We start from the raw sequence: 23125 nt of genomic DNA on the forward strand, positions 1-23125 counted from the left end.
CTTTACACTCTCCGCCTGTATCCTAAATTCAACCATACTGTGATCGCTCTATCCAAGAGGATCTCTGAGGTAATTAATTATTCCTGTCTCACTACACAGGACCAGATCGAGGATAGCTTGCTCCTTCATCTGTTCCATGACATGCTGTTCAAGCAAACTATCCTGCATGCACTCAGCAAACTCCTCCTCAAGGACACCCTGACTGAGCTGGTTCCACCAATCGATATGTAGATTAAAATTCCCCATGATAATTGCCAAACCATTTTTACAAGCATTAGTTACTTCTTTGTTTATTGCCCACCCCAATGCGATGTTATTATTTGGTGGCTTATATACTATGCCTATCAGTGACTTTTTTCTTTTAATAACACCACTTATCTGAAATGTCATACTGGCAACAATGCAAAACTCCCTTGTCACTGCACTGAAGGGTTAACTGACACTTTTGTGCATGATAAGACATTGTCTTCCAAAGTCAGATTGTAATCCTGTGGAGAATAATGGAAATAATAGAAGACATTCAAGATGCTTCACTCAGTGATGCCGAAAGTTGCCTAAATGTGAAAATTAAACCAAAGTTTGGATCAACCTTGATGACTCTCTACAGTTAACTACCTTGAACACACTAACTTCTAGGCTCCGATATGAAGGATGACCAACTGAGTAAAGTCTTAGAGAATTGAAGGTCCTATTAAATCTGTGTCCTAAATGGGTTACGATGTTCAGGAAGGTAAACTAGATCTGGGGAAATGGTAAAACTGAGGAATTACACCAAATAGGCACTGCCTATTTTCACTGACATGTGCCGGTGAAGTGGATCTGAGGGCTGTGAGCAGTAGAGAAACATGGTGTGATGTTCCACCAGTTAAGGAGAGGACCAGAAAAGCTTAAACACATCTGCTTAAATCTGGTTAAAGAACCATTCTGTAAAAGCTGATAAGTTTTTTGTTATAACACATGCAATTCTGATCGAGCACGGTCTAATTACAGTAAACATGGTGCAAAGGTAGATCAAAACTGTCTCTTAATGGCATGTATCATGAAGAAAACGCAATTACTATTTCTGTGACCTTGAACACCAACCATATATGAATTCCAATGGTGGTTTATTTTTAATGATCTTCATTGTCAGCAGAACTTTTACAACCATCAAGTTGGTTTAAGATTATTTTTATTGCCAGAAGTAATAGTCACAGCGTTTATGAGGCTCATAATTGATACGTTATCCTCCATATCATTGGTTTTATAACATACACTTCCCATAAACTAGCTCATGGCATGCCTGCATAGCAAGTGAATGTGAAAATGTGACAGCTGTTTGACAATTGGAGTTACTGTACTCCACCTGGACAGCTATGTGGGAGATTTTAATGGAGGGATAGCAAATGTACAGGGTAAGTATGTGTGTTACATGACATCTCTCACATCCTCACTAAAAAGGTGTCACTTGTCCACCATGTTTAAACCAGCACGATGATTCCTTGATCTGATACAGAGTAGTTTGTTGGAAAATTTATTTATGCAATGTCACTTCTAACCAAGCTACAGAGACCTACCTTGAATATGCAGCAACTTGTTAATTCCCCCCAAGTTATTGATGAATGGAACAGCAACAGTATTCACTTAAGGTGTGGAAATCCATCATTAATACCTTCAGAGGTGTTTAGGTGTAGTGTCAGAATACTGTCATTGGTAGCTGAATGCGCAGCAATATTTTTAAAGTTATTTTTAGTGTGAACAGAACCTCTGACACCCCTGTTTATTTTTATTTTTTCATCATTTTTCTTTTTTTTCTTTTTTGTTTTACTCCCTAAGTGCGGTAGTGCTTATTTTTTCCTCAGCACCCATGTTGTGTGTGTGCAAGTGTGAGACACCGTGAAAGACACAAGGTGCATGAATCTTTATTCAAATTTCCACTACCAGGAAGAAAAGAACCACTCAAGTGGCCTGTGACAAGCAGTGCCCTTCACGTCAAAGGGCAATGCTGTATGATCAAACAGTGAAGGGGAGTGCAAGGATTAAATCAAAATAGAGTTGGAGGGGGAAATAATGCACTCCACCAATATTCTCCTTATTGACTCCTGAAATAACATTGCTATGAAGCAAGATAGATACAGCTATTGTGCTAGTTAATGGGTCAGTCAACAAGTTGCAGCTGAGGTACTTTAACTGACTTGCCTTTAGGCAAAGTTTGTGGATGCACTACAGCGAGTGGCAAAAGGAATTTACAACATGCTGCTGACAAGAGAAGGAGAAAATAGCATTACCTTGTATATTCCAGAGTCAGATTTGGCTCTGCAATATGTGTAGGATATATGGACGAGGAGATAGAGAGCCGGGCATCTCAGAGAGAGGAAGGAAAAGGGGTCTTGGCAATGCCCTTGGAAAGTCTGCCCACCATCTATAAAGCATATGTTAGGGGTATAATATGATAGTGCTTACTTATCTCTTCAACAACCCTCGAAGCTTGAAACCAAAGTGAAGACTGCAGTCTGCTTGATTGCACTTCCTCCACCAACTTCATAACTCACACCCTCCACCATATTCAACAGTCAACCCCTCCACCACCCTCAACACTCACCTGCTCCGCCACCTTCATCACTCACCCCCTGCAACACCCTCAAAACTCACCCCCTCCACCACCTTCATCACTCACCCCCCACCACCTTCAACACTCACCCCCTCCACCACCTTCAATCTCACCCCCTCCACCACCTTCAACACTCACCCCCTCCACGACCTTCAATCTCACCCACTCCACCACCTTCATCACTCACCCCCTCCACCACCTTCATCAGGCACCCCCCCACCACCTTCAACATTCACCCCCTCCACGACCTTCAATCTCACCCCCTCCACCACCTTCAACACTCACCCCCTCCACGACCTTCAACACTCAACCCCTCCACCACCTTCAACACTCAACTCCTCCGCCACCTTCATCACTCACCTCCTCCACCACCTTCATCACTCACCACCTCCACAACCTTCATCACTCACCCCCCCACCACCTTCGACACTCACCCCATCCACAACCCTCAACACTCACCCCCTCCGCCACCTTCATCACTCAAACCCTCCGCCACCTTCATCACTCACCTGCTCCACCAACCTCATCACTCACTCCCTTCACCACCCTTAACACTCATCCCCTCCAACACCTTCAACACTCATCCCCTACGCCACCATCAGCACTGACCCCCCTCCACCACCTTCAACACTCACCCCCTCCGCCATCCTCAACACTCACCCCCTTCACGACCTTCATCACTCAACACCTCCGCCACCTTCACCACACCCCCTCCATCATCCGCAACACTCACCAACTCCACCACCCTCAACACTCACCCCCTCCACCACATTCATCACTAACCTCTCCACCAACCTCATCACTCACCCCCTCAACCAACCTCATCACGCACTCACTCCACCACCTTCAGCACTCAAACCCTCCACCACCTTCATCATTCAACCGCTCCACCAACCTCATCACTCACCCCATCCACCAACCTCATCACTCACACCCTCCACCACGCTCAACACTCACCCACTCTACCACCCTCAATACTGACCCCCACCACCACCTTCATCACTCACCCGCTTCACCAACCTGATCACTCACCCCCTCCACCAACTTCAACACTCACCCCCTCTATGACACTCATCAATACCCCCTTCACCACCTTCATCACCCACCCCCTCCACCACCTTCATCACTCATTCCCTCCAACATCTTCAACACTCACCCCCTCCACCGCCCTCAACACTTACACCCTCCACCACCTTTAACATTCACTCCCTCCGCAACCATCAACAATCAACCCCTCCACCACCTTCAACACACACCCCCTCCACCACCCTCAACACTCAACCCCTCCACCACACTAAACACTCACCCCTCCACCATCCTCAACACTCACCCACTCCATCACCCTCAACACTCATCCACTCCACCACCTTCATTACTCATCGCCTCCATCACCTTCATCACTCACCCCCTCCAACACTCTCAACACTCAACCCCTCTACCACCTTCAACACTCACCTACTCCACCACATTCATCACTCACCCCCTCCACCAACTTCAAAAGTCACCGCCTCCACCAACTTCATCACGCACCCCCTCCACCACCCTAAAACACTCACCCCTTCCACCACCCTCAACACTCACCCACCCTACCACCCTCAACAATCACTCTCTCCACCACCTTGAACACTCACTCCCTCCACACATCAACACTCACCCCTCCACCACATTCATCACTCTCCCCCACCACCACCTTCAACACTCATTGCCTCCACAACCCTCAACACTCACCCCCTCCACCACAATCATCAATCCCCCCTCCACCACAATCATCAATCTCCCCCTCCACCACCTTCATTACTCACACCCTCCACCACCTTCATCACTCACCCCCTCCACCATGTTCAACACTCATCCCCCAACCAACTTCAAGACTCATTCCCTCCACAACCCTCAACACTCACACACTCCACCACCTTCATCACTCACCCCCACCAACACCTTCAACACTAACCCACTCCACCAAACTCAACACTAACCCCCTCCACCACCCACGTCACTCACCCCCTCCACCACCTTCATCACATCACTCACACCCTCCACCACTTCCAACACTCACTCCCTTCACGAACCTCAACACTCACCCCCTCCACCATCGTCATCACTCACTCCCTCCACCACCCGCATCACTCACCCACTCCACCATCTTCAACACTCAAACCTCCACCACCCTCAACGCTCACACCCTCCACTACAATCAACACTCACCCCCTCCACCAGCAGCAACACTCCCCCCCATCCACCACACTAAACACTCACATGGTCCACCACCCTCAACACTCAACCCCTCCACCACCATCAACACTCACCCCCTCCACCACCTTCATCACTCAAACCCCCAGGGTCTTCAACACTTGGCCCCTCCATGACCCTTATCCCTCACACCCTCCACCACGTTCATAACTCAACCCTTCCGCCATCTTCATCACTCAACCCCGTCCAACACCCTCAACACTAACCTCCTCCACCACCTTCGTCACTCACCCCCTCCACCACCGTTAACACTCACCCCTTCCACCACCTTCAACACTCACTCCACCACCATCTTCATCACTCAATACTCTCCACCACCCTCAACACTCACCCACTCCACTACCTTCAACACTCACACTCTCCACCACTCTCAGCACTCACCCCTCCACCTCCTTCATCACTCACCCCTCCACCACCTTCATCACGCCCCCTCCACCAACTTCATCACTCACCCTGTCCCCCACCTTCAACACTCACCCCCTCCACCACCCTCAGCACTCACCCCCTCCACTATCTTCATCACTCACCCCTCCACCATCTTCATCACTCAACACCCTCCACAACCCTCAGCACTCACCACCTCCACCACCCTCAACACTCACCCACTCCACTACCTTCAACACTCACCCCTGCACCACCTTCATCACTCATCCCCTCCACCAACATCATCACTCACCCCCTCCACCACCTTCAAAACTGACCTCTTCCTATAACATCAACACTCACCCCTCCACCACCTGCAGCCCTCGCCCCTCCACTACCCTCAACACTCGTGCCCTCCACCACCTTCAACACTCACCCCCTCCACCACCTTCATCACTCAAACCCCCAGGGTCTTCAACACTTGGCCCCTCCATGACCCTTATCCCTCACACCCTCCACCACGTTCATAACTCAACCCTTCCGCCATCTTCATCACTCAACCCCGTCCAACACCCTCAACACTAACCTCCTCCACCACCTTCGTCACTCACCCCCTCCACCACCGTTAACACTCACCCCTTCCACCACCTTCAACACTCACCCCACCACCATCTTCATCACTCAATACTCTCCACCACCCTCAACACTCACCCACTCCACTACCTTCAACACTCACACTCTCCACCACTCTCAGCACTCACCCCTCCACCTCCTTCATCACTCACCCCTCCACCACCTTCATCACGCCCCCTCCACCAACTTCATCACTCACCCTGTCCCCCACCTTCAACACTCACCCCCTCCACCACCCTCAGCACTCACCCCCTCCACTATCTTCATCACTCACCCCTCCACCATCTTCATCACTCAATACCCTCCACAACCCTCAGCACTCACCACCTCCACCACCCTCAACACTCACCCACTCCACTACCTTCAACACTCACCCCTGCACCACCTTCATCACTCATCCCCCAACCAACATCATCACTCACCCCCTCCACCACCTTCAAAACTGACCTCTTCCTATAACATCAACACTCACCCCTCCACCACCTGCAACCCTCGCCCCTCCACTACCCTCAACACTCGTGCCCTCCACCACCTTCAACACTCACCCCCTCCACCACCTTCAACACTCACCCCCTCCACCACCCTCAACACACACCCTCTCCACCACCCACCACCTCCACCAACTTCAACAATCACCCTCTCCACGTCCTTCATCGCTCACACCCTCCACAACCCACAACACTCACCCCCTCAGCCATCTTCATCCGTCACCCGCTCCAACACCCTTAAAACTCCCCCCCTCCCCCACCTTCATCACTCACTCCCCCACCACCTTCAACACACTGCCTCCACGACCCTCAATATCACCACCTCTACCACCTTCAACACTCGACCCCTCCGCCGCCTTCATCAGTCAACTCCTGCGCCACCTTCATCACTCACACCTTCCACCACCCTCAACACTCACCTCCTCCACCACCCTCAACACTTACCACTTCCACGTCCTTCAACAATGACCCACTCCACCATCTTCAACACTCACTCCCTCCACCTCCTTCATCACTCACCCCCTCCACCACCCTCAACACTCACCCCCTCCATAACCCTCAACACTCACCCCCTCCACTTCCGTCATCACTCACCCCGACCACCACCCTCAACAATCAATCTCTCCACGACCTTCAAAAGTCAACCCATCTCCCACCTTCATCTCTCACCCCTTCCGCCACCTTCATCACTCACCCCTCCACCAGCTTCTACACTCACCCCCTCCACACCCTCAACACTCACCACCTCCACCAACTTCAACACTCACCCCCTCCATCACCTTCATCACTAACCTCTCCACCAACCTCATCACTCACCCCATCCACCAACCTCATAACTCACCTCTTCCACCACCTTCAACACTCACCCTCACCACACTCATCAATCAACCCCTCCACCACGTTCATCACTCACCCCCTCCACCACCCTCAGCACTCACCCCCTCCACTATCTTCATCACTCACCCCTCCACCATCTTCATCACTCAACACCCTCCACAACCCTCAGCACTCACCACCTCCACCACCCTCAACACTCACCCACTCCACTACCTTCAACACTCACCCCTGCACCACCTTCATCACTCATCCCCTCCACCAACATCATCACTCACCCCCTCCACCACCTTCAAAACTGACCTCTTCCTATAACATCAACACTCACCCCTCCACCACCTGCAGCCCTCGCCCCTCCACTACCCTCAACACTCGTGCCCTCCACCACCTTCAACACTCACCCCCTCCACCACCTTCATCACTCAAACCCCCAGGGTCTTCAACACTTGGCCCCTCCATGACCCTTATCCCTCACACCCTCCACCACGTTCATAACTCAACCCTTCCGCCATCTTCATCACTCAACCCCGTCCAACACCCTCAACACTAACCTCCTCCACCACCTTCGTCACTCACCCCCTCCACCACCCTTAACACTCACCCCTTCCACCACCTTCAACACTCACCCCACCACCATCTTCATCACTCAATACTCTCCACCACCCTCAACACTCACCCACTCCACTACCTTCAACACTCACACTCTCCACCACTCTCAGCACTCACCCCTCCACCTCCTTCATCACTCACCCCTCCACCACCTTCATCACGCCCCCTCCACCAACTTCATCACTCACCCTGTCCCCCATCTTCAACACTCACCCCCTCCACCACCCTCAGCACTCACCCCCTCCACTATCTTCATCACTCACCCCTCCACCATCTTCATCACTCAATACCCTCCACCACCCTCAGCACTCACCACCTCCACCACCCTCAACACTCACCCACTCCACTACCTTCAACACTCACCCCTGCACCACCTTCATCACTCATCCCCTCCACCAACATCATCACTCACCCCCTCCACCACCTTCAAAACTGACCTCTTCCTATAACATCAACACTCACCCCTCCACCACCTGCAACCCTCGCCCCTCCACTACCCTCAACACTCGTGCCCTCCACCACCTTCAACACTCACCCCCTCCACCACCTTCAACACTCACCCCCTCCACCACCCTCAACACACACCCTCTCCACCACCCACCACCTCCACCAACTTCAACAATCACCCTCTCCACGTCCTTCATCGCTCACACCCTCCACAACCCACAACACTCACCCCCTCAGCCATCTTCATCCGTCACCCGCTCCAACACCCTTAAAACTCCCCCCCTCCCCCACCTTCATCACTCACTCCCCCACCACCTTCAACACACTGCCTCCACGACCCTCAATATCACCACCTCTACCACCTTCAACACTCGACCCCTCCGCCGCCTTCATCAGTCAACTCCTGCGCCACCTTCATCACTCACACCTTCCACCACCCTCAACACTCACCTCCTCCACCACCCTCAACACTTACCACTTCCACGTCCTTCAACAATGACCCACTCCACCATCTTCAACACTCACTCCCTCCACCTCCTTCATCACTCACCCCCTCCACCACCCTCAACACTCACCCCCTCCATAACCCTCAACACTCACCCCCTCCACTTCCGTCATCACTCACCCCGACCACCACCCTCAACAATCAATCTCTCCACGACCTTCAAAAGTCAACCCATCTCCCACCTTCATCTCTCACCCCTTCCGCCACCTTCATCACTCACCCCTCCACCAGCTTCTACACTCACCCCCTCCACACCCTCAACACTCACCACCTCCACCAACTTCAACACTCACCCCCTCCATCACCTTCATCACTAACCTCTCCACCAACCTCATCACTCACCCCATCCACCAACCTCATAACTCACCTCTTCCACCACCTTCAACACTCACCCTCACCACACTCATCAATCAACCCCTCCACCACGTTCATCACTCACCACCTCCACCACCCTCAACACTCACCCCCTCCACCAATTTCAACACACACCCCCTCCACAAACCTCAACACTTACCTCTCTACAACCTTCAACACTCACCCGCTCCACCAACCTCATCACTCACACCTCCACCAACCTCATCACTCACCTCCTCCACCAACTTCAACACTCACCCCATCTACGACCCACATCAATCACCCCCTCCACCACCTTCAACACTCACGCATTCCACCACCCTCAACACTCAACTACTCCACCACACTCAACACTCACCCCCTCCACCATCTTCATCAATCACCCCCTCCACCACCTTCAACACTCACCCACTGCAGCCCCCTCAACATTCACCCCGTCAACCACCCTCATCAATCACCCCCTCTATCACTTTCAACACTCACCCTTTCACCTCCCTCAACACTCACTCCCTCCACCATTCTCAACACTCACCTCCTCTACCTCCTTCATCACTCACCCCCTCTACCACCTTCAACACTCACCTCCTCTACCACCTTCAACACTCACCAGCTCCACCACCATCATCACTCAACCCCTCCGCCACCTTCATCACTCAACCCTTCCGCCACCTTCATCACTCACCCCCTCCACCACCTTCATCACTCATCACCTCCACCACCTTCATCACTCACCCCATCCACCACCTTCATCACTCACCCCCTCCACCACCTTCATCACTTACCCCCCAACCACCTTCATCACTCAACCCTCCACCAACTTCATCACTCAGCCCTCCACCAACTTCATCACTCACCCATCCACCACCTTCAACACTCACCCGCTCCACCACCTTCATCACTCAACCCCACCACCACCTTCATCACTCAACCCTTCCGCCACCTTCATCACTCATCCCCTCCACCACCTTCATCACTCATCACCTTCATCACTCACCCCCTCCACCACCTTCATCACTCACCCCCTCCACCATCTTCATCACTTACCCCCCAACCACCTTCATCACTCACCCCTCCACCAACTTCATCACTCACCCCCCCCACCACCTTCATCACTCACCCCCTCCACCACCTTCATCACTCACCCCCTCCACCACCTTCATCACTCACCCCCTCCACCATCTTCATCACTTACCCCCCAACCACCTTCATCACTCACCCCTCCACCAACTTCATCACTCACCCCCCCACCACCTTCATCACTCACCCCCTCCACCACCTTCATCACTCACCTCCTCCACCACCTTCATCACTCACCCCTCCACAACCTTCAACACTCACCTCCTCTACCACCTCTACCACCTTCAACACTCACCCGCTCCACCACCTTCATCACTCACCCCCTCTACCACCTTCATCACTCACCCCCCACCAACTTCATCACTCACCACCTCCACCACCTTCATCACTCACCCCCTCCACCATCCTCAACACTCAACCCATCAACTACACTAAACACTCACCCCCTTCACCACGCCCAACACGCACCACGTCCACCACCCTCAATACTCATACACTCCACCACCCTAAACACTCACCCCTTCCAACACCCTCAACACTCACCCACTCTACCACTCTCAACACTGACCCCCTCCACCACCTTCATCACTCACCCGCTCCATCAACCTCATCACTCACCTCCTCCACTGACCTCTTCACTCCCCCTCCACCAACTTCAACACTCACCCCCTCTACGACACTCATCAATCACACCTTCCACCGCCCTCAACTGTCACCCCCCTCCACCACCCTCAACACTCACCCCTCCACCATCCTCAATACTCACCCCCTCCAACACCCTCATCACTCACCACCTCCACCACCTTCAACACTCACCCATTCCACCACTTTCAACACGCACACACTCCACCATCCACAACACTCACCCCCTCCACCACCCTCAACACTCAACCCCTCCACCAACTTCAACACTCACCCCGTCAACCACCCTCATCAATCATCCCCTCTACCACCTTCAACACTCACACATTCCACCACCTTCATCACTCACCCCCTCCACTACCTTCATCACTCACAATTCCACCACCCTCAACACACACACCCTCCACCATCCTCAACACTCACCTCCTCCACCACCTTCATCACTCATCCCCTCCATCACCTTCATCACTCACCACCACTCTCAACACTCACACCCTCCACCATCTTCAAAGGTCACCGTCTCCACCAACTTCATCACTCATCACCTCCACCACCTTCATCACTCACCCCCTCCACCACCCTTACACTCACCCGCTCCACCACCTTCATCACTCAACCCCTCTGCCACCTTCATCACTCACCCCCTCCACCACCTTCATCACTCACCCCTTCACCATCTTCAACACTCACCTCCTCTACCACCTTACACTCACCCGCTCCACCACCTTCATCACACACCCCCCACCACCTTCATCACTCACCCGCTCCACCACCTTCATCACTCAATCCCTCCGCCATCTTCATCACTCACCCTGTCAACCATCCTCATCAATCACCCCCTCTACCACCTTCAACACTCACCCTTCCACCACCCTCAACAGTCACCCCCTCCACCATCCTAAACACTCACCCCCTCCACCATCCTCAACACTCACCCCCTCCACCACCTTCATCACTCATCCCCTCCATCACCTTCATCACTCACCCCCCCCCACCACCTTCATCACTCACCCCCTCCACCACCTTCATCACTCACCCCCTCCACCACCTTCATCACTCACCCCCTCCACCATCTTCATCACTTACCCCCCAACCACCTTCATCACTCACCCCTCCACCAACTTCATCACTCACCCCCCCCACCACCTTCATCACTCACCCCCTCCACCACCTTCATCACTCACCTCCTCCACCACCTTCATCACTCACCCCTCCACAACCTTCAACACTCACCTCCTCTACCACCTCTACCACCTTCAACACTCACCCGCTCCACCACCTTCATCACTCACCCCCTCTACCACCTTCATCACTCACCCCCCACCAACTTCATCACTCACCACCTCCACCACCTTCATCACTCACCCCCTCCACCATCCTCAACACTCAACACTCACCCCCTTCACCACGCCCAACACGCACCACGTCCACCACCCTCAATACTCATACACTCCACCACCCTAAACACTCACCCCTTCCAACACCCTCAACACTCACCCACTCTCAACACTGACCCCCTCCACTACCTTCATCACTCACCCGCTCCATCAACCTCATCACTCACCTCCTCCACTGACCTCTTCACTCCCCCTCCACCAACTTCAACACTCACCCCCTCTACGACACTCATCAATCACACCTTCCACCGCCCTCAACTGTCACCCCCTCCACCACCCTCAACACTCACCCCTCCACCATCCTCAATACTCACCCCCTCCAACACCCTCATCACTCACCACCTCCACCACCTTCAACACTCACCCATTCCACCACTTTCAACACGCACACACTCCACCATCCACAACACTCACCCCCTCCACCACCCTCAACACTCAACCCCTCCACCAACTTCAACACTCACCCCGTCAACCACCCTCATCAATCATCCCCTCTACCACCTTCAACACTCACACATTCCACCACCTTCATCACTCACCCCCTCCACTACCTTCATCACTCACAATTCCACCACCCTCAACACACACACCCTCCACCATCCTCAACACTCACCTCCTCCACCACCTTCATCACTCATCCCCTCCATCACCTTCATCACTCACCACCACTCTCAACACTCACACCCTCCACCATCTTCAAAGGTCACCGTCTCCACCAACTTCATCACTCATCACCTCCACCACCTTCATCACTCACCCCCTCCACCACCCTTACACTCACCCGCTCCACCACCTTCATCACTCAACCCCTCTGCCACCTTCATCACTCACCCCCTCCACCACCTTCATCACTCACCCCTTCACCATCTTCAACACTCACCTCCTCTACCACCTTACACTCACCCGCTCCACCACCTTCATCACACACCCCCCACCACCTTCATCACTCACCCGCTCCACCACCTTCATCACTCAATCCCTCCGCCATCTTCATCACTCACCCTGTCAACCACCCTCATCAATCACCCCCTCTACCACCTTCAACACTCACCCTTCCACCACCCTCAACAGTCACCCCCTCCACCATCCTAAACACTCACCCCCTCCACCATCCTCAACACTCACCCCCTCCACCACCTTCATCACTCATCCCCTCCATCACCTTCATCACTCACCCCCACCACCACATTCATCACTCACCCCCTCCACCATCTTCAAAGGTCACCGCCTCCACCAACTTCATCGCTCACCATCTCCACCATCTTCATCACTCAGCCCCTCCACCACCCTCAACACTCACCCGCTGCACCACCTTCATCACTCAACCCCTCCACCACCTTCATCACTCACCCCCCCACCACCTTCATCACTCACCTCATCCACCACCTTCATCACTCAACCCCTCCACCACCTTCATCACTCAACCCCTCCACCACCTTCATTACTCACCCCCTCCACCACCTTCATCACTCACCCGCTCCACCATCTTCATCACTCACCCCCACCACCTTCATCACTCACCCCTCCACCACCATCAACACTCACCCCCTCCACCATCCTCAACACTCAACCCCTCCGCCCCCTTCACCACCCTAAACACTCACCCCTCCACAAAGTTCATCACTCACACCCTCCACCATCCTCAATACTCACCCGCTCCACCTCCTTGATCTCTCACCTCCTCCACCACCGTCAACCCTCAACCCCTCCACCACCTTCAACACTCACCCTCTCCACCATCTTCATCACTCATCCCCTCCACCACCTTTATCACTCAACCCCTCCATCACCTTTATCACTCAACCCCTCCACCACCTTCATCACTCACCCCCTCCAACACCCTCAACACTCACCTCCTCCACCACCTTCAACACACCCCCTCCACCACCTTCATCACTCAACCCCTCCGCCACCTTCATCACTCATCCCCTTCACCTCCTTCATCACTCACCCCCACCACGACCCTCAACACTCACCCCCTCCACCATCTTAATCCTTCAATTCAACCGCTCTGCCACCGTCATCACTCACCCCCTATATCACCTTCATTACTGACCCCCTCCACCTCCTTCATCACTCACCCCCTTCACCACCTTCATCACACACCCTCTCCACCACCTTCAACACTCACCCCCTCTACCATCCTCAACATTCATCCCCTCCACCACCCTCAACACTCGCCCCCTCCAAACCTTCATCACTCACACCCCCACCACTTTTAACACTTACCCCCTCCACGACCCTCAACACTCACCCCCTCCAAAAAGTTCATCACTCACACCCTCCACCACCTTCTACCCTCACCCCGTCCACCATCTTAATCACTCACCCCCTCCACCACTCTCAACACTCACCCCCTCCACCACCCTCAACACTCACCCTCTCCACCATCTTCAACACTTACCCCCTCCACCACCTTCAAAGCTCACCCCGTCTACCATCCTCAACACTCACCCCCTCCACCACCTTCACCACTCCACCCCTTTGCCATCTTCATCACTCACCCCTCCACCACCTTCACCACTCCACCCCTTTGCCATCTTCATCACTCATCCCCTCCACCACCTTTATCACCCAACCCCTCCGCCACTTTCATCACTCATCCCCTCCACTTCACCAACTTCAAAACTCACCCCCTTCACCACCCTCAACACTCACCCCCTCCACCACCTCCATCACTCACATCCTCCACCATCTTAATCACTCACCCCCTCCACCTCCCTCAACACTCACCCCCTCCACCACCCTCAACACTCACCCTCTACACCACCTTCAACACTCACCCTCTCCACCACCTTCTTCACACACCCCCTCCACCACCTTCAAAACTCACCCCCTCTACCATTCTCAGCACTCACCCTCTTCACTGCCCTCAACACTCACTCCCTCCTCCACCTTCTTCACTCACCTCCTCCACCACCCTCAACACTCACCCCCTCCACCTCCTTCATCACTCACTGCCTCCACCACCCTCAACACTCACCCCCTCAACCACCCTCATTAAACACCCCCTCCACCACACTCATCACTCATCCCTTCCACCACCTTCAACATTCACCCCCCCACAATGCTCAAAACGCACTCGCTCCACCCCTTCAAATCTCACCCCCTCCACCACCCTCAACACTCACCCCTCCATCATCTTCAATACTCACCCTCTCCACCACCTTCATCACTCACCCTCTCCACCACCTTCAACACTCACCCACTCCACCATGGTCAACAGTCACCCCCTCCACCACCCTCTACACTCACCCCCTCCACAAACTTCATCACTCACCCCCTCTACCACATACAACAGTCACCCCCTACGTCACCTGCATCTCTCACCTGCTCCAGCACCTTCAAACCTCACCCACTCCACCACCTCCATCACCCACCCCCTCCACCACTTTTTTCACTCACCACCTCCACCACCCTCAACACTCACCCCCTCCACCACCCTCAACACTCACCCTCAACACTCACCCTCTCCACCATCTTCAACACTCACCCCCTCCATCATCTTCAACACTCACCCCCTCCACCACCTTCATCACTCACCCCCTCCAACACCCTCAACACTCACCTCCTCCACCACCTTCATCACTCAACCCCTCCGCCACCTTCATCACTCACCACCTCCACCGCCTTCATCACTCACCCCCACCACGACCCTCAACACTCACCCCCTCCACCATCTTAATTCTTCAACCGCTCCACCACCGTCATCACTCACCCCCTATATCACCTTCATCACTGACCCCCTCCACCTCCTTCATCACTCACCCCCTCCACCACCTTCATCACACACCCCCTCCACCACCTTCAACACTTACCTCCTCCACCATCCTCAATGCCCACCCCCTTCACCACCTTCATCGCACACCCCCTCCACTACTCTCAGCACTCACCACCACCACCACGCTCAGCACTCCCCCCCTCCACCATCCTCATCACTAACCCACTCCGCCAGCATCAATGCTCATCCCCTCCACCACCTTCATCTCTCACCACCTCTACCACCTTCAACACTCATCCGCTCCATCACCTTCATCACTCACCCACTCTACCACACTTAACACTCACCCCCACCACCCTAAACACTCACGCCCTCCACCACCTTCATCACTCACCCCCTCCACCACGCTCAATGCTCACCTCCAACACCTTTATCACTCAACCCGTCTGCCACCTTAATCACTCACCTCCATCACCACCCACAACACTCACCCCCTCCACCTCCTTCATCACTCACCCCCTCCACCACAGTCAACACTCAACCCCTCCACAAACTTCAACACTCACCCCCTCTACCATCCTCAACACTCACCCTCTCCACACCTTCATCACTCACCCCCTCCACCACCTTCATCACTCACACCCCCACCACTTTCAACACTTACCCCCCCACGACCCTCAACACTCACCCCCTCCAGCTCCTTCATCTCTCACCTCCTCCACCACCTTCAACCCTCACCCCCTCCACCACCTTCATCACTGACCCCCTCCACCTCCTTCATCACTCACCCTCTCCACCACCTTCATCACACACCCTCTCCACCACCTTCAACACTTACCTCCTCCACCATCCTCAACGCTCACCCCCTTCACCACCGTCAACACTCAGCCCCTCCACCACCCCGAACACTCACCCTCTGCACCACCTTCAACTCTCACCCTCTCCACCACCTTCTTCACACAACCCCTCCACCACCTTCAAAACTCACCCCCTCTACCATCCTCAACACTCACCCCCTTCATCGCCCTCAACACTCACACCCTCCACCACCTTCACCACTCCACCCCTTTGGCACCTTCAACACTCACGCCCTCCACCACCTTAATCACACAACCCCTCCACCACCCTCATCATTCACCCCTCCACCACTTTCAAAACTCACCCTCCCACGACTCTCAACACTCACCCCCTCCACCATCTTCATCACTCAACCGCTCCGCCACCGTCATCACTCACCCCCTCTACCACCTTCATCACTGACCTCCTAAACCACCTTCAACACTCTCCCCCTTCTACCACCTTCAACCTTCACCCCCTGCACATCTTCAATCCTCACACCATCTCCCACCATTCACCCTTACCCCCTCTACCGCCTTCAACACTCTCCCCCTCCACCACCACCAACCCTCATCCCCTCCCTTCACCACCATCACCATTCACCGCCCTCCACTATTGGTCCACAGTTGCAGCTGTGTGCACCATTTACAGAATATGGTGTAGCACGTGGGCAAGGCTTTTTCAGCAAGCAATGTATCTTCCTCATACATGACTTTTACCCCCTTAAGATGATAAAAGCAACATCGGAACAACACCACCAACAAGTTCTCGCCCAGAAACGCTCCATCCTGTCTTGGAATTGTTGTCACTCTTCCCCACTGCCACTGTGTCAAATCCACACAGCATTGTGGGCGTACCTATACCACATGACTCCAATACATCAAAAAGACAGTTCATCACCAGCTTCCCAAATGTCAATGGGGCTGGACAATATGTACTCACATCTTAGGAAAAATATTTTAGAAAAGAAGGCCCTACCTACCTTTCCTCTTTCTTACCCTGCAATGGGAACCTCCAGGTGGGAGATGACAACAGCAATGTCACAACTCATCATTCACTGAGGCAACAGGAAGTTGATAGAGGCACAGTACTCAAGGCAAGGGAGCTTAATACTTATAGTGCTGAAAGAAGGAACAGCAGGGTGAATGGAAATGTGGGTTCACTGGGATACCAGGTTCACTGATACTGCAGAACATTACCAGTGGTAGCCAATACATCCACGCGCAACTAGTGTGTGACCAGACCAAATTGATTGTCAGAGTGAATGTTGGCTGCACCCATAATGCTTTTGTCCTGCAACCATCAGTATTTTCACACTTCCAAGATCTCCCATGGGATGATTGCTTGGTAACCAGGGGCTATTCCCTCCACACTTACCTCATAATCCCCTTCCACCATCCCAGCAGACGGACTGGCCAGGTGTCTTCTATGAAAACCAGGGAACCACCTGCAAAACAATGGAGAAAGCCAGTGGTCTCCTAAAGCAAACTTTTCTCTGTCTAGATCTCTAAGGAATTATTGAGCTTTATTGCATCTTGTGCTGCACACTGCTGGATACACCTCAGTGAATGTCCATGTTCATGGTCATTTACTGTGTCCTCCTTCGCCTTGTCATTATGAAGGACCAGCTACCCCTTATTTTGGTGACCATCTGGAGAGGAAGAGGAAGGGATCACATGTAATATGTGAAACTAGACAGATTGCGTTATGTGCTTTCTACTGAGTTAAAGTCAACTTCTCCATCTCCAGAATGGACTGAACCATCACAAACACAACAGACAGGCCATCACAGAGTTGCATTGGCCAACACTATTCAGCAAAGGCCAAGAATTTAACATCCTTATCCAGCAACACATTGTGAACACACAACATCCCAGAAGAATTCCCCCTCACACATCTCTTGACTTTTGTAGGTGAGCTAGCTGAAAGGTCACTGGCTGAGAGGTCACAGCGAGGTCACTGGCTGAGTGGTCACAACAAGGTCACATCGAGGTCACTGGCTGAGAGGTCACAGCAAGGTCACTGGGAGAGAGGTCACAACAAGGTCACTGGCTGAGAGGTCACAGCGAGGTCACTGGAAGAGAGGTCACAACAAGGTCACTGGGAGAGAGGTCACAGCGAGGCCACTGGCTGAGAGGTCACTGGGAGAGAGGTCACAGCTAAGTCACTGGCTGAGAGGTCACAGCGAGGTCATTGGCGGAGGTCACTGGGAGAGAGGTCACAGCTAAGTCACTGGCTGAGAAGTCACAGTGAGGCCATTGGCTGAGAGGTCACTGGGAGAAGTCACAGCAAGGTCACTGGGAGAGAGGTTGCAGCGAGGTTACTGGCTGAGAGGTTACTGGGAGAGAAGTTACAGAGAGGTCACTGGCCGAGTGGTGGAGCTGGGTGAAATAACTCCTCAGAGGCTAGTATCCCTTATTTCCATGTGGAGAGTCCTTGACACTGATCCAGCTCCCTCAGAGCCAGGTCTGAATGCCAAGATGTCTGACACTGCTGTTTGTATCTGTCAGACTGGGCTCCCTGATTGGGCCATGTTAATAGCCCCATCAGGGACTTCATATTCTGTGAGGTCCACCTAGCTTACCTCATTGCAATCATCACAGTGGGAGGGTGGATGCTGTCATCCTGAGAAAGCACAACAGGTTGCCATGACGCCTTGGGCAAATTCAGTAATTGTGTAAAGCATAGCTGCTGCCCTCTGAGAAGCTCAGTGCCCATTTCAGCACTGAACCCAATGGCAGCTGAGCCACAACCTCCATTTCAACACCTCTATCAGAGCTTCCACTGTGGCACTCCGCCATTGGGTGACTGCAGTCTGTATAGCTTCCTGGGCTTCATTTCTCTGCAAATTATATTCAGGCCATAATCACCAGAGCATGAAGCCCTTTCCATTACCTGAATTGCCTTCCTTTCTCCCCCCAAATTATAGAGTGCAATTATCCAAATGTTTGCATTCCCTTCCTGTGACTTTCCTTATGCAAAGGCTCAGCTGACTGTCACAAATGGTCTCTCCGCAGCACCACTTGCCATGATTCCCTCTGTCCTGACCCCTCCAGGCCTCCATCCCCACCCCAACCTATACCCTCCCTGGTGTTGTATGATGGACTCTTGCAGTGAAATGGAAATCAAGGCAGTGCAACAGCCGTACTTCAGTTCGGAGAATTAGACGGGTCATAATTTTTTATGTTGTTTGCTTTGTTTTCAACTGGTGCAAGTAGTTTACAAAAATTGGGGCTGTGCCAGAAATCATAATATAAGCATTTGTAAACCATACAGACTTAATTCAGAAAATATTAAATAAGAGTGATAAAATACAAGCTTATAGGTTGAATTAGGTCACTGTCTGCACAAAAGTAATTTCCACCTTGGCGTTGTGTCATTTGTGCTTACAAAGCAAGCGTGGTGTGAGAAAACACAGTGAGTACATATGGTATGAAATGTACTGTTTGGAAATGTGGTGGAGGCAGGTTCAATTAAGGCATTCGAGATGGCATTGGATAGTTATTCATTGGGAATGTCAGGGATAGGAGGAAAAGGCAGGAGATTTGCATGAGGTACTAGAACTAGAATGGCATCCTTCTCTGCTGTAACAATTCTTTGACTCCATGATCAGGGAGTCACACTCAGAGTCTGCGTAGTTGGCATAGTAGAGCTTGCGGCTGTATCGTTGACCTCTCTCTCTCTCTCTGAGTGCTGTTCTGTTATGAAAGGTGGAATCTGTAAATTTATCTTGTGATGTCATGTATTGGTCACTTCCACATTTGGCATGTGTCTCCTGGTATAATGCTTAGACCCATTCCATGTTTGGCATTGGGAAGAATGAAACCATTGACTTTGGTGGTCTCCAACACAAAAGCCGATCTCTAGCCACCCACTTCATGCCTCTCACTGGCAACTATCTTCTCAATCCTGCTGTCGTGTGATGGTTGTTGCTGAGAGGTTGTTTCTCCTTGCGGGAGACTCGAGGACCAGAGTCTCAGATTCTCAGATTAAGGTACTACCTAGTTAGGGCAGAGGTGAAGCAGAAATACTTCTCTCAGAGGATGGTAAATCTGTGGAACTCTTTACTGCCAGAGGCTGTAGAGGGGAGAAAAACAGATATTTCATCAGGAAGAGAGTAAAGAGTTGTGGGGAAAAGAAAGGAAAAGAGTTGAGGATTATCAGATCAGCCACAAATTCATTGGATGATGAAGCAGAGACACTGAACTGAATAACCTACTTTTGCTCTTATGTCTTCTGGTTTTATATTTGGCTCTGAGACAGACTTCATGGGGCACATTCAGACATCACTAAATTGCCTATTTCCATGTCTATAACGCTAATTCACTTTGCCCTTCTCATCTGCTGCTGAAATCACATCCGTACCCATGTTACCTCTGGACTTGGCTGACCTCGACATTCCATAAGTCTGACTTAATCCATATCTCTGTTATATGAATCCTAACTGCACCAAGTCCCAAACATTCACCACCCCTGCGCACACAGGTGTACATTAACTCCCGTTAAGAATCACGGCAATTATAAAAACCTTGCTTTCAAATCTCACCTTTCCCAATCTCTGGACAATCCTGTTATCATGTAACTCTTAAAGGTATGATAAAGGATCAGGCCAAACCCCCTCTCCAAATATATTAAGAAGGTAGCATCTAGACTCTATCTTTTCTTTATTTTAAAGGTAAGTGTAAGGTGTTGTGTTCTAGATGCAATTTGATTGGTAAAGCTACCAGGCTTGAAGCAATACATACCTTATTCATATACTATAATTAAAATGCAGACAAGATAAAAATAAAATAAAAGGATTGGACTGAATATAACTCTATTGAAATGCTTAACAAATATATGTATATATTAACTATTACTAATTAACTGTTCCAATGTCATAATCCCATACACAGCAGGAAGAGAACTCCAGCTTTTAGCTGTAACAGAGAGAGGAATAAAAGCTTCTACATCCAGCTTCAATATTCCAGCAACAAATGAAACAGTTCTGTGGGATCCTGACCCCACCCATCCAGGCTGCTTCTATTGTTCCAATTTTAATAAAAAGCCTCACAAGCTTCTTACTTTATGAGCTATGGAACTTCATAAAAAAAGGGCAAGATACATCTCTTGAAACCATAGCATTGCCAGAGGTACTTGCACCTTCCTCCATTTTAGGCATCCTAATTTTAATTGCACCATCAGCCGCTGGGCTCTCTAGCTTTAAATTGGCATCCTAAAGCTCCCTCTCTGTTTTTTTCCTCCTTTAAAGTAAACCTTTAATCCTTCTTTTTGACCAACCATCTGGTTATCTGCTCTTAGTTCTTTATTTGCCCTGGTAACAGGTTGTGTTAATACCATCCTTGCTGTGAGGCACATCACAATATTGTTCACTTTCCTGCATTAAAAGTGCTATACAAGTACAACTTGCTGTTGTGATGATATCTGACACTTGTTATACTAGCTGTGTATTGATCCTATCCATCTTTGGATCTGATTCAGGCACATTCACATCCAAGCACAAAGATGTGAGGTAATGCATTTTGTGAGGACTAAAACGCAAGATTGTACATGTTGAGAGGTAGGTTATAGACTCATAGAGATGTACAGCACAGAAACAGACCCTTTGGTCCAACTCGTCCATGCTGACCAGATATCCTAATCTAGTGCCATTTACCAGCACTTGACCCATATCCCTCTAAACCCTGCCTATTGATATAACCATGCAGATGCCTTTTAAATGTTGTAATTGTACCAACCTCCGCCCAAGGATAAGAGGGACCTTCATGAGCATATCCACAGATCCTTGAAGGAAACAGGACAGGACAGATGTGGTGGTTGAGAAGGAATATGGGATACTTGCCTTTTATCAGTCAAAACATTGAATATCAGAGCAAGTAGGCTATAATTAAATTGTATATAATGTCAATTGGGCCACAGCTGGAGTACTGTGTGTGGTTCTGGTGGCTATACTGCAGGAAGGGTGTGATTGCACTGAGGAAGAGCACAGAGATTCACCAGGGTGCTGCCTGGACTGGAGTGTTTTGAGAGGAAGGATGTTGTGAAGCTTGAAAGGGTTCAAAAAGGATTAACAAGGATGTTGCCAGGCTTGAAGGGTTTGAGCTATAGGGCGAGACTGAATAGATTGGGGCTATTTTCTCTGGAATATTGGAGGCTGAGAGGTGATCTTATAGAGGTTTATAAAATCATGAGGGGCATGGATAGGGTAAATAGACAAGGTCTTTTTCCTCTATTGGGAGAGTCTAGAACTAGAGGTTTAGGGGTGAGAGGGGAAAAATTTTAAAAGGACCTAAAGGGCAACTTTTTCATGCAGAGGGTGGTGCATGTATGAAATGAGCTGCCAGACGAAGTGGTGGAGGTTGGTACAATTACAATATT

General features: G+C 51.4%; 1 protein-coding gene across 3 annotated transcripts in view; it reads left to right on the top strand.

Annotated features, from left to right (window-relative positions):
- The window catches only part of ajap1 (adherens junctions associated protein 1), a 316781-nt gene that overhangs the window by 65149 nt on the left and 228507 nt on the right, over positions 1–23125 (top strand). The gene's annotated exons all lie outside the window — the stretch shown is intronic.

Source organism: Chiloscyllium plagiosum, unplaced genomic scaffold (assembly GCF_037043375.1).
Source record: "Chiloscyllium plagiosum isolate Xiang-an unplaced genomic scaffold, Cpla_swu_hap1 HiC_scaffold_37, whole genome shotgun sequence".
Lineage (NCBI taxonomy): Eukaryota > Metazoa > Chordata > Chondrichthyes > Orectolobiformes > Hemiscylliidae > Chiloscyllium > Chiloscyllium plagiosum.